Below are 14,609 nucleotides of genomic sequence, written 5' to 3'. Positions count from 1 at the left end.
GGAACACAAATACATGCCAACTGCTAGCCTGTGAACAAAGAGGGAATGTAGCCCCATGTCCTGGACCTGTTGGGAGCATTTGTTCCAGTCAAGATTTTGCATTTGTTCAGATGGGGAATAATAGGTGATTGACGCCTCCTGACAATGTGCTTTAGCTCTCCCGGATAAATCGGAGCTTGTTTCTTGTTGTCATGGTTTTCAATTGGGTTCAATGGGATTTGAACCACTATCGACTCTGCTTTACGTCTACTGCAGCCTACTCCATACAAATTTATTAGTTATGTCTTTTTAAATGAGATTAAATGGAAACGACTTCAGGGAAACAACCCATGTAATAGTCGGAGGGCTCCTGGACTCCAACATCGTTCGAAAAGCGATTTAGGAGGGGTGAGGCGTCAGGAATATCCATTCATAACAGCTCTGGAAGCGCGATCCCCAATGCAAGTAAGCCGAAGTGCTTGGATTTATACCACTTTGCTTCTAGAGAAGAGAAATGGGCCGTTCAGTCGGTTTGAGTCCAAGTCTATGGTCTTCAATCCATAGTTCAATCTTAGTTCAGTCCAACTAAGTCAAAGCCAGACGCAGCCATCGGCGGTTTAGTTTAGGACTCAGCTGCTGGGAAGATTTTCTCTCTGGGCTTTTCTCCTTTTTCTGTCCACAAATAGAAGGCCAGAAATGTCCTTAAACCGCAGAGCTTGGGAAACAGGACTGTTCTGAATCGCGGCCCGCAGCCAGTCTGGCCTGAAACCTCTGGCTCCCCTCTAAAAACCGCGGTGCTCCCATGGTTTCCACAAAAGGATACCGCGGACCTTTGTAGAACGCACCAAGCCACATCAATATCTGGGGGGCCAAGGAGGCTAAGGACCCGGCAGTCCTAAAGCTCCCTCCTTCCCCACTCCACCCGACAGTCAACAAAGGTACTTCTAAGAATCTCGACCCTGAGGGCCAACAGTTCCCTCCCGGCTACTCCTGAGGGAGCCTGAAGCACTTGGAGACAAAGTCGAGGTAGGCAGGTTCGCCAAGGACTCTCCAGAGAAAGTTGGCTCGTTTTTGAAACGTTGCAAGAGGAGGGGGGGAAAGTCAGGAGAGAAAGTCTCTCCTTCGGTGACCTCTCTTAGCCTTTTAATCTATTGAATATCCTAAGCCCGCAGCGCTGTGTAGAAATAAGTAAATGGTCCTCGTCAGCCCTTGAGAGCCCTTCAGTATCAAATATTTGCTCTTTCTCTTATGGTTTCTCTCCAGTGGCACCGAAAACGCTCCTCTTCCAGCTTCTGAGCTCGGCTAAGTACACCAACCTCTTATTAGCTCTCTGCAACGGCACTTGTTGTACTGGGGGAAAGGGTATTCCCTCGGGCCGAGTGATTGGGAAGGGACCCACGTCTCTGGATTTAAGCCCGGAGAGGCTCCGGCCTAGAGCCAGAAATCTGGCCAGGGATGGGGACCGGCGCTGAGTGCGCCTGGAGAAAGAAGCAGAAAAACAGCCCAGAACAGGACCGACAAGTAGACTGACGTTTTGGCTAACGCCTTACTGGTGGTGGATAGTTTTCTCAGAGTCGTTGCATGACTAACTGGAAGACCAGCTAGCTGTGCTTAGGGCTGAGCCACTGGGCAGAACCCTGTCCTCTGGGTTTCTTCGTACCAAGCCCACAAACAAGAGACCTAGAAACGTCCTTTAAAAACATAGAGCTGCAAAGTTAAGGTGGACAGGACCCTACAGCTCTCCCCCACCCCCCAGTCCCTGTGCTTTTTCCACCAAGACCACTTGCTCACTGCCTTTTCCACTTTCTGCTGGGAAAAATGTCCGAAGAGTTCATATTTTGGTCTTAACGTTCAGAAATAGCACCAAACACACTCACGCACCCCTTCCCGCATACAGAACACCAGCAAGTCGGACTAGAACTCTGCTTCCTGGCATTTGGATTTCTGTTTTCAGATGCCATAAAGAAACCTTGTTGGTGCACAATATCTATCAATACTTGGATGGGAGTCCACCCAGGGAGACGAAGGCAATGGCAACCTCTGCTCCTCTTAGGCCTGAAACGTCCCTTGGGTGGGGTCGCCATGAGTCTGTTGCCGCTTCAGGGCACGTTCTTCTCTCTGTATTTTTTATCTATATCTATACATGTATCTAGATAGATATCAGATGGAGGGAACTAGTTCCTCCCCTTCTGCTAAAGTGAGAGAACTGATCTGTCCAAAAGATTAGGATTTAGAGGCCCCCAGCTCCGAGTGGAACCCCATTTAGTGCACCACACACTAGTTCCCAGGGTCAAGGTGGTGGGGCAAGAAGGAAGCCCACGGAGGACAAGGAGGAAACAGACTGAGTGAGATGATCCCTTAGGAGAACTTCCGTTGGATACTCATGGGTGCCGTTGGCTCTGATCATTGTTTGAATTTGAGGCGGATTCAGATGCCAGAGCCACAAAGCTCTTTCCTTCAAAGTGCGGTGCCGATTTGAATTGTATTGGTGGTGGAATCAATGCTGATCGGTAGCAGGACATGTTATGGAAAGAGTCTCCGAAAGGGAGGGGAGAAATCGATGGCGAGCAACCAGCATCTCGGAACCAACAGCGCCATCACCCTAAACAGAGTTTCACCCTTCGAAAACCACGGATTTTGAAGAGTGTTAGTCGGTTAGGATTGTATTGTCAGCTGTATTAAATGGCCATATAAAAATAATTGTATACAGTTTTAGAGCTGCTGACCAATTACTCTTGTTTGCTAGGCGATCAGTGTATTTCAGCTTGGTTTCCAAACAAAAGAAGGTGCGATGGACCTCCTGTAAAAACAAAGAACGCCAAAATTCCAGCGTCGCCTACCCTGTAAGATTTGACAATAATGGAGGGGGGGACTACCTTTTTAGGTTTCTGGTGTATATTTGGTTGTGTGTAGAGTTCAGAGCTATGGACAATCTCTCTAGGAAGAGGCGTGGTCACAATCTCCTTGTTTGTATTGCAATCAGCTTCCAAACCCCTTTGATTTGAGTTGAGGCTGAAACACACACACATATATTACATATATTACACACATATATTACATATATATATTTACATTACTCCAAAGTTTATAAAGCTCGTTTGCTTCTGCTTTCAAATAACTGTGCTAACCTTGATTTGATAGTGGATCTGGTTGCGAGATCTGAAACGCTTACTCTAGAGCAGCTGCACTGAAAATTCCTCTCCAGAGTCCAGAATGGGCGGGCAGTCTAAATGTAGGTGGCTTGGGCTAAGAAGCCCATGAGATGTGGGACTCCCCCCAGCCCCGTGTAAGAAAGGAAGGGACTGTACTGTGTGTTTAGCGCTCTGAATAGGTTTAGCTGCCCGATCCTAAGCCCATTAAATCGCTTTGATTGCAAGCGTGAGGACTGCCAGCCTTCTCCCGAGCTCTTGGGCTGAACTGTTGGTGGTCTCGCTGAAAGGTTAGCGGGAAGCTTGGGCGACAGAAGTGGCCTGCCTGGTCCGGGGACTTCAACAGTTCCGAAGCAAACTGTCAATCGCAAGAGGATCAAAGTCCTCAATGGCTTTTCTGCCAGGCGCGCTCCTTTTTCTGCAGGGCGATTTCTAATTTCGTTACTACTGCCATTCAAACTGTTGTGGCCAGCGAACTTCCCTTCTGTGTGAATCACTCTTGGTACGAAACTATTACTTGGACAGGTGTAAGAACAACGATACAACTAAGTAAGGCGTGTCATATTTTTCCACCTTACTTCCTTTATTTGGGTCACATAGGTAGGGGAAGGAGGAGCATTTGAACGCCAGGGCCACGGCCTGAATGCTTTTAGGATCGCAGGATTAAATGGACTCAAAGCCACCCAATTTTCCAGTTAGTTGCTTGGGTGCTTTTCTCTCCCCTCCTAATGTACTTTAGAGGGAAAAGCCTGTTGCCGTTTGACAAAATCAAGAAATGCATTTATTATTTCTTTAGCCAATTAATTGGTCATTTGTCCAAGGAGGCTACCTCGACCCCAGTTCGCATGCATGGGCAATGGCGCTCACCACTCAGGACCAATCTCCTGTTGTGACACTCCCCCCCCCCAACCCAGTCTTCTTCTTTCTTAAAAGAAAAATACCTGATCCCCTTCCACCCCCGCCCCAAGCAAACCGAACCCCAGCAGCACCACACAAGCAGAGGACGGATGCCCACAGTTAACGGGGGGCTCCGCATTGTCCTTGAAAGAAGTCAGGGGCAAACTCTCACGCACTTCTTAGGCGATTCTTTAAGGGCTGTGACAGGGATGCGTCAAAAGAAAAGGAAAACAATGAAGAGGGCTATTTCTTAAATAAAATAAGGCTGATTTCTTGACTTGCAGCCAGTCCTGCCTATATCTTTTTTCTTATTTACATTTCCCGTGCTTATTGTATGTTCCATTAAATCGAGAGAGCAGTAAACTATATCAGAAGCAGCAAATGGTATGTCTCCTCCCTCTCTCCCAATTAAACATGTTCTCATAAGAAGAACATAAGATAAGTCATGTTGGATCAGGCCAATGGCCCATTCAGTCCGCACTTTGTGTCACACAGTGGCCCAAACCCAGATGCCATCAGGAGGTCCACCAGTGGGGCCAGAATTCAAGAAGCCCTCCCGTTGTTGCATCACCGCCTCAGACATAGTGTTCCATCTATACCTTGTGACTAATAGCCACTGATGGACCGCTGTTCCGTTATCCATTCTGTATTGAGCCGTCAACAGGACCAGAAGAAGCTAAAGAGGACGGAGCTCCTCTAACATTTAGAATTGGGTAGATAAAATTTGGATCTTAACAATCACCAGGGTAAGAAAAACTGTATCTATCCCCAGCTGAGAAAACATACTGGATCTCTGATATCCTCTGTACCATCCTGATTTAGAAAGTGTTTGATTTCCCGCAACTAAAGTGGAAATCTCACCAAGGCTGAGCACATGCTAAATAATGCAGTTTCAATCCACTTTCGATGCACTTTCCGACTGGATTTTGCCAGTTCACACAGTAACATCCAGTTGGAAAGCGCACTGAGAGTGGATTGAAACTGCATTATTTAGCATGTGATTACAGCCCAAAGAAACTTTGCTGTGCAAACCTATGCAAGTCTCCTCCAGCCTAAGTCCACAAAAATGGATGTGTTTAGACTGGATGACCTCTGCACAAAACGGTCCTGTTCATCTCCTGACAGTATGAAGGTTATTCATCAAAACAGCCATTTTGTGCAGTGTGAAGTATGGTTATCAATTAATTAACCGATTAAATCTGCATCGATGTGTATAACTCTACAATAATTTTTAATTCATCTTCTTAAAACAAAACCTTTTGGGTTTGTTTGTTTGTTTGTTTTGCTTGTATCACTCGATCATCCAGCCCTAACGAAGCATTCCCACCTGTTCCAGAGCAATCCTTCTAAGCCGATATGCAGGTCTTCAAAGTTAATTCTCGTCTTAAAACAAGGTTTGTGCCAGGGAAGGAAGGAATAGGTGCTACTGGACGCAGTCGGTCTGCTTTCTAAAACGTGCAAGACTAGTTTGTAAACCTTGAAGCACAAGTATTTTCCCCTTCCTTTTTCTCTTCTTTCCCCCCTCCAAGGCCTATAGTCTGTCTTGATACACCAAATGAATCGCGCCCCTAATCTGTTTCTATCAGTTCCAATTTGATCAAAGATTGGGGCAACAATGTTATCCCAGCGAAATCAAGGAAAGCTGCGGCTACTCACTCGCTCATTCTTTTGGAAAGCCTTTATCTTTTCTGTCCCTCCCCCGGCCCCTTTTTTGACTGACAGAGTCATCGCGCGGCCCACGAAGACAGCGTAGCAAGACAGAAGGTTTTGTGGCTGCTCAGTCTCTTCCAGGTGGCAACTGTGTGTGTCTGGCAGATCTCCAGATCAGTCCCAAGCCAGTTGCAGAGAGCCAAGATGTAGACACGGGGTTGGGGGTGGGGTTGAGCAGCAGCCAGAAAGACCAGCATCTTGAGAATGCCCCCTTCTCTCTCCCCCCCCCTCTCTCTCACACACACACAGAGACTTATGGGGGGGGGGTGCTTTTAAAATTGCACCTCCTAAAATTGCAATCCCAGGTTACTCAAGCAAGAAGGAATACCTTTCTTATTTATCTAATACTGGTAATAAGGAGCTGTTGATCCTAGGCCTAGTGAGGCCTACAGGTTCCAGGGAAGCCTATGTTAGGGTAGCTACAGGGCCTACATTTCCCAGGATCCTTTATCAGGGCTGTAGCCAAGATTTCATATTTGGTGGGGCCCACAGCAGGATTTGTTGTTGGGGGGGGGCGGGGACCACCCGGTTATCTGCTAACCTCTCTTTGCCTGGGCAGTCACAGCAGCTCTGCTCCCCCCACCCCTTTCTTATGTGCCCCTCTCTCAGAGAGACAGAGACCTCTTGACTCTCCCCCACCCCCCTTTGCTCTGCAAGGTATGTTAGGGAAAGGGAGAGAAAAAGTGAAAAGACCAGCAGCAATGCTACTACATTCAGAGTGGTAGTGAGCAAAGGGGATGGATTGGGGGCCCATCAATGGAGGAGTCATATAGTTGGAAGGGGGAGTTGAAAGGATAGAACTTCACTCATGCAAAAGATCAAGTCATCGCATGCCAGGCTCATCCTACTTCTACTGAAGTACTTAGGGTTAGGTTGCCTTACTCTGATTTTGGTCTACTCAGCAGGTTTTATGAATTGATCACACATATTCTGCTTTTCTTCTATAATGGAACTCAAGGGGACTAACAATATAGGATTAACATTTGTAGTTTGCTGTATTGGGTGCCTGCTGAGGTCTATGCTGCTGAGGTCCTTTCTTCTCCTTTCCTGATTAAATACAAAAAAGGAGAAAGGATGCCAAGGAAAGGACTTCAGAGAGGACATCTGCAGAGAATGCAAAAGAGAACTGTTACCCATGCACGCATTACACCCAGTACACATGACGTTGCCTTACATTGAATCAGACCATGGCTCCATCAATGTCATGAGTACTGTCTACTCAGACTGGCAGCAGCTCTCCAGGATCTCAGTCAAAAATCTTTCACATCACATCTTACCTGATCCTTCTAACTGGAGATGCTGGGGTTGAACCTGGGATCTTCTGCATTCTTTCCTTTGAAGTAGAATGCTACATTCAGGGCAATTTCCTCTGTTTCTGCTCTCCCACACCTCTCTCACACAGGCAAACAAAAGAAGGTGCATGATCTCTCCATTTTGCACCATGGAGGTTGGACATACATCCAGCACCCAATGTCATTTGGTTAGCTAAAATAGGTAATCTATCTCTATCTCTTACTGGCACTCTCCAGAATATATTTCCTCTGATAAAAGTTGCTTATTCGTTTTAGAACTGATTGCTGACTTGGTATACCTTTGTAGGTCTGTTGCCGCATGTTGGAATACAAGCTATGTACATTCCAGCCATTATAGAATTAACTGTTTGTTTACCTGATAGAGGAAGTGATGTATGTGACCTAAACCCAACTGTGGGCTGGTTTTTGTTTTGCCCACAAAAGATGTGGTCACAACATTGGTCAGAAAGGATGTTAGGTGTGAAATGCTTTGATCTTGTATGCAAGCTGAATTGCTCTTCTTCCTGGCGAAATGCTTTTTGGGGAGAAGAACAGTCTCACAAAGGATGTAGCCATGTAGGACAGACATACTTAGACTAGCTGGAATGCTACATTGTTTTCCTGTTTTATCCGAAGTACACTATCCTGATGTTTTATAGTAAACTTTATTTCTTTTGGTAAGTTTAAGCCTCGACTCCAATTATTACCATTCCTAGACTCTGAATTTAACATGTATTTCCCAACAAATTGGTAACAGAGGATTGGTTGCAGTGCGCATGGCTTATATTGGAGTTTGGCATATTGGAAAATGATTTTTAAAGTCAGAACAGGCAGACAGTGAAAAGTAATTTCAAAGTGACCAGAAGCTGTTTGAAAAGGCCGTATTTTTTGCTATCGGAACGATCGAGAGGAACAAAGGACACACTGGGAGCCTTGATTGCAGTCCGCTGAATGAAAATCTGCATTTCAACTAGAAGCTGGAAGTACTGCATTCCTCAAGGGTCGCTTTCTCCTGCTGAAGCCTGAATTCAAGAATGTCCAACACAGAAGAGGAAAATCCCTCAACATCAGCTGTTATAAGGAACGATGCCCAAGCGAACGCAATGATGACACGGGTTGTGAGTACTGATCCAATTAATGTTAAAATTCCATGCTTACATGCAAGCAATTTTAGATTTTGGTTGATGAAAATGAAACTGCTACTTCGTGAGAAAAATTGCTATGAAGCAGTATTCATTGAAAATAAGGATGAAATTCCAGATTTGATATTAAAGATAATCGTGCAAAATTAATAATTCTAAGTGCCATATCAGAACAAGAAAATACTTTAGTCTTGGACTGTGACATGAGAGCATAAATGTTTAAATTCTTAGAAAAGCAATCATTTATGCCTTCTATGACTCAGAAAATATTTCTCAGAGAAAGACTGCACAGTTTTAAGATGAATGAAACAGATTCAATGGCTACCCATCTGAATCAGATAATGGAAGTGGTTTCAGGGCTTAAAAGAATTGGAGCCACAGTGGAAGATGAAGAAGTAATAGCAGCTTTATTTAATTCTCTTCCTGAAAGCTATAAAAGTACTGCATCCTTGTTGAGGATGAGAGAGAAACAGGAACTTGACTATGTTATGGAATACTTGAAAGATGAAGCCAGAACGAGAGAACTTTTTGAAACTGAGAATAAGATGCCTGTACTTAGAGTGCATCCTGGGAAAAATGAAATTATATGTCATTTTTGTGGCTTGAGAGGACACCATCAATATTCTTGTAGAAAGAAATTAAAACAAAATCAAAATGCAAATGCTTCTACTGGAGCAGCAACACCCAATGGGTGAATGAAGAACAGCAACCAACAAAAATGTGGTTTTAAATTTTCAAAGCCAGCAACAAAGGCTAAGAATGCGTCTGATAGGAATCCTACATATGCAATTACTGAATCAAATGCAAATCTTGAGAATCATTGGATGATAGATTCTGGAACTTATTTTCATGTCTGTAAAGATAAGAAATCTTTTGTGGAATTGGATGAGGACAACTGTCCTAAATTAGAGCAAGCCAATGGACAAATACTGAAAGTTGAAGGAAGTGGGACTGTAATCTTAAATGTTATGGATGAAAGTCAAGAAATTAAAAAGGTTACACTAACAAAGTGTGCATATGCCCCTGAGGCAGTCAGCAACCTAGTTTCAACAAAAAGAATTATCAGAAGAAATCATGAGATTGTACTCAGAAAGGAAAATGGAAGTATTATTGATCCTGAATCTGGAACTGAACTTATGCTTGATGTAGTTGATGGTCTTCATTATCTAAAGCTTGTTGTTGATGATGATATGCAAAATGATGCTGAAAATATTTCTGATGTAACACATGTTGTTGGGCCAGTGTATAATAGCCGCCCTGAGCCACTTGTGGGAAGGGCGGGATATAAATCCCGAATAAATAAATAAATAAATAAATAAATAAATAAATAAACAATGCAATCTGTATGTCAGCATAAAATGGCACATAACTATGGGACACCGTAGTGTGCAAAGTCTGCAAAAATTGTTGAAAGAATGTAATGTTGATGTTATTGATTGTGATCAAATGCAATCTGGTTGTGATATATGTTTAAAGGCAAAAGGTACCGCCCCAAGATACACGGGCAAAAATACTGTACACAATGAAAAATTTCTAGAGATGGTATTCTCAGATATTGCAGGGCCAATCAAAGAATCGGCTGGTGCAAGCAAGTACTTTTTAACATTTATAGAAGCCAAGTCAAGATATGTCTATGTCTACTTAATTAAAAGCAAAGATCAAGTATTTGACAAATTTAAGTCCTATATTGCTGCTGTGAGAAACAAATTTGGCAAAGTTCCAGAAGTATTGTTCACAGACAATGGAACTGAATACAGTAGCAGTGAGTTCCAAAGGTTTATGGAACAACAAGGCATTCAACATAAAACTACTACACCCTATTCACCACAGCAGAATGGTGCAGCTGAGAGACTGAACCGAACAATTATGGAAATGGCCAGATCAATGCTAATGCAATCTGGACTGCCAGATTATATGTGGGGTGAAGCTGTAAATACTGCAGTTTATTTGCATAACAGAATTCCATCCAAAGTGACTAATAAATCACCATTTGAGATTTGGTATGGCAAATGACCTGGTTTGAAACATTTAAGACCTTTTGGGTGCAAAGCATACGTGTTTGTACCTAAGGAGAAAAGGGGAAAACTAGACCCCAGAGCAGAACTTGGTATACTTGTAGGCTATGCTAATGGTGGAAGAGGATACAGAATCCTAGACCCTAATGCACGTACTGTCAAAGAATGCAATGTCGTATATATAGATGGCAACAGTGTTTTGCAAGCTCCTATGCAAGCTGAATCCACAGTACAGAATCCTATAAAGAATGTTACCTTCAGTGAATTTGCTATTTGGCAACCTGCAGAGACCACCTGTGAGCAGGCAGGTCCACCTTCACAAGAAAGCACTGAATCAGGAGGGGAAGCAGGAAGTCCAAGAGAAGCAGAGACAACCACAGTTACTGTGAGAAAGTCAGCAAGGAGCAACAAAGGCGTACCACCACCAAGACTTGGAATTTGTGCAACAGTACAACCTGTCAAAGTACCCTCAACTTGGAAATAAATAAATCAGCTACCTAATCCAGAAAGAAAGAAATGGATGGATGCAATGAATGATGAAATGAAGTCTTTATATGACAAGCAAGCTTGGACACTTGCAAACGTACTTCCTGAGAGAACAGCTATTGGTTGTAAATGGATACTCAAAGTAAAATACAATCCTGATGGAAGTGTGGATTGATACAAAGCACGTTTAGTAGCAAAAGGATACAAGCAAGAACAAGGAATTGACTATACAGAGACTTTTGCACCTGTCATAAGTCATGTTGCGTTCAGAATACTTCTAACAATTGCAGCCTCCAAAGGCATGCAAGTTGAACACTTGGACATTAAAACAGCTTTCCTCAATGGAGACTTAACAGAGGAAATCTACATGGTACAACCTGAAGGATTTGAAGAAGTTGGAAAGGAAAAACTTGTAAACTTCAGAAGGGAATTTATGGATTAAAACAAGCCGCAAGAGGTTAGTCAGATAAGCTGACACAACTACTAAAGAAGCAAGGATTTCAACAAGGGAAATCAGAACCCTGTTTGTTTACAAGACTCAAAAATGGACAATACCAGTACATATTGACTTACGTTGACTTTATGTTGACTTACGTTGATTTTGACTTACGTTGATTTTATGTTGCTACAACAAGGATGACATCAAAGAAATTGCTGATGAGCTAAATAAAGATGTGGAAGTCAAACAACTGGGAGACATAAAACATTACCTTGGAATACAAATTGAAAGAGCTGAAGATGAAAATTTTGTGCTGAACCAAAACCACAAAATTATGGACTTTATTGAATCCATGGGAATAAAGAAACATGGAAACATTAGTACACCACTTGATCCAGCATACGTAACTTTGCATGAAGGAAAATTGCTTGAGAACAATCATGAATCAAGAAGCAGTTGGAAAACTACTGTACTTAAGCAGAATCTCGAGACCAGATATTTCTACTGCTGTTGGAATCTTGAGTAGAAAGACAAGTTCACCGTATTACCATGATTGGAATGCCATAAAAAAACTGGAAAGATACCTATTTAAAACTTCTGATTACAAATTACTAATTTCAGCAAGTGACAACCCAAGACTAGTAGTCTACATGGACGCCAACTTTGGGAGAAATGAAGGAGATGGAAAAATCAACAAGTGGAAATGTATTTGTTGGAATACAAGTTGTGCACATTCCAGCCATTATATAGTTAACTGTTTGTTTACCTGATAGAGGAAGTGATGTATTGTGACCTAAACTCAATTGTGGGATGGTTCTTACTTTGCCCGCGAAAGTTGTGAACACAACATTGGTTAGAGAGGATGTTAGGTGTGAAATGCTTTGATCTTGTATGCAAGGTTTATTGCTCTTCTTCCTGGCGAAATGCTTTTTGGGGAGAAGAACAGAGAAGACAAAGAAGTAGCCATGTAGATAAGACGTAGATAGAACTAGCTGGTAAGCTAGATTGTTTTTCTGTTTTATCCCAAGTACCCTATCCTGATGTTTTCTAGTAAACTTTATTTCTTTTGTTAAGCTTAAGCCTCGACTCCAATTACTGCCACTCCAAACCTCTGAATTTAGCATGTATTCCCTAACATTTTGGTAGCAGATGATAAAAGATTCCCAACAAATGGTAGCCAGAGAGATTGGTTGGTTCCATCAAACTGCTAAATATTGGAGCTTGGCATATTGGAAAGTGATTTTTTGAAGGCAAACAGGCAGAGAGTGAAAAAGTATTTTAAAGTGACCAGAAGCTGCTTGAAAGGCTGTATTTTTCGCTAACGGAACGAACAAAGGACCCACTTACCGGGAGCCTTGGTTAAATTGCTCGAGGCCGCTGAGCGAGGATCTGCATTTCAAAGTGGAACCTGGAAACACAGAATTCCTCAACGCTGCATTTCTCCTGCTCTCCTGCTAAAGCCTGAATTTCGAGGATGTCCGACAGAGAAGGGGATGAAAATCCCTCAACATCAGCTCTTGCAAGGAACGACGCCCAAGGAAACGCAATGCAAGGTTCTGTGAGTAATGATTTGATCAATGTGAAAATTCCATGCTTAAATGAAAGCAATTTTAGATTCTGGTCAATGAAAATGAAACTGCTCCTTCGGGAGAAAAATTGCTATGAGGCAGTTTTCAATGAAAATAAGGATGAAATCCAAGATTTTGATATTAAAGATAATCGTGCAAAATTATTAATTCTGAGTGCCATACCAGAACAGGACAATATTCGAGTCTTGGACTGTAGTACAGCGGCAGAAATGTTTAAATACCTAGAAAAGCAATCATCTATGCCTTCTATGACTCAGAAAATATTTCTCAGAGAGAAACTGCACAGTTTTAAGATGAATGAAACAGATTCAATGGCTACTCATCTGAATAAGATGATGGAGGTGGTTTCAGAGCTTAAGAGAATTGGAACCACAGTGGAAGATGAAGAAATTATTGCAGCTTTATTTAATTCTCTTCCCAAAAGCTATAAAAGCACAGCATCCTTGTTGAGGATGAGAGACAAACAGGAACTTGACTATGTTTTGGAATACTTGAAAGATGAGGCCAGAAGGAGAGAACTTTTTGAAACTGAGAATAAGATGTCTGTACTTAGAGTGCATCCTGGGAAAAATGAAATTATATGTCATTTTTGTGGATTTCGAGGACATTATCAATATTCTTGCAGAAAGAAATTAAAACAAAATCATAATGCTTCTACTGGAGCAGCGACACCCAATGGGGAAGTGATGAATAGCAACCAACAAAAACGTGGTTTTAAATCTTCAAAGCCAGCAACAAAGGCTGAGAATGTGTCTAAAAGGAATCCCACATATACAATTACTGAATCAAATGCAAATCTTGAGAATCATTGGATGATAGATTCTGGAACTTATTTTCATGTTTGTAAAGATAAGAAATCTTTTGTGGAATTGGATGAGGACAACTGTCCTAAATTAGAGCAAGCCAATGGACAAATTCTGAAAGTTAAAGGAAGTGGGACTGTGATCTTAAATGTTATGGATGAAAGTCAAGAAATTAAAAAGGTTACACTAACAGAGTGTGCATATGCCCCTGAGGCAGTCAGCAACCTAGTTTCAACAAAGAGAATTATCAGAAGAGATCATGAGGTTGTACTCAGAAAAGAAAATGGAAGTATTGTTGATCCTGAATCTGGAACTGAACTTATGCTTGATGTAGTTGATGGTCTTCATTACCTAAAACTTGTTGATGATAATGTTGTTGTTGATGATGATATGCAAAATGATGCTGAAAATATTTCTGATGTAACAAATGTTATTGGGCCAGTGTATAATACAATGCAATCTGTATGTAAGCATAAATCATGTCTTCTTAAATGGCACATAACTATGGGACACCGTAGTGTGCAAAGTGTGCAAAAATTGTTGAAAGAATGTAATATTGATGTTATTGATTGTGATCAAATGCGATCTGGTTGTGATATATGTTTAAAGGCTAAAGATACCTCCCCAAGGTACACAGGCAAAAATACTGTACACAATGAAAATTTTCTAGAGATGGTATTCTCAGATATTGCAGGGCCAATCAAAGAATCGGCTGGTGGAAGCAAGTACTTTTTGACATTTATGGAAGCTAAGTCAAGATATGTCTATGTCTACTTAATTAAAAGCAAAGATCAAGTATTTGACAAATTTAAGTCCTATATTGCTGCTGTGAGAAATAAATTTGGCAAAGTTCCAGAAGTATTGTTCACAGACAATGGAACTGAATACAGTAGCAGTGAGTTCCAAAGGTTTATGGAACAACAAGGCATTCAACATAAAACTACTACACCCTATTCACCACAGCAGAATGGTGCAGCTGAGAGACTGAACCGAACAATTATGGAAATGGCCAGATCAATGCTAATGCAATCTAGACTGCCGGATTATATGTGGGGTGAAGCTGTAAATACTGCAGTTTACCTGCACAACAGAATTCCATCCAAAGTGA

Source organism: Heteronotia binoei, chromosome 21 (assembly GCF_032191835.1).
Source record: "Heteronotia binoei isolate CCM8104 ecotype False Entrance Well chromosome 21, APGP_CSIRO_Hbin_v1, whole genome shotgun sequence".
In the NCBI taxonomy this organism is placed as follows: domain Eukaryota; kingdom Metazoa; phylum Chordata; class Lepidosauria; order Squamata; family Gekkonidae; genus Heteronotia; species Heteronotia binoei.
The sequence above is the reverse complement of the archived record's forward strand: the minus strand, read 5'-3'. Positions refer to the sequence as shown.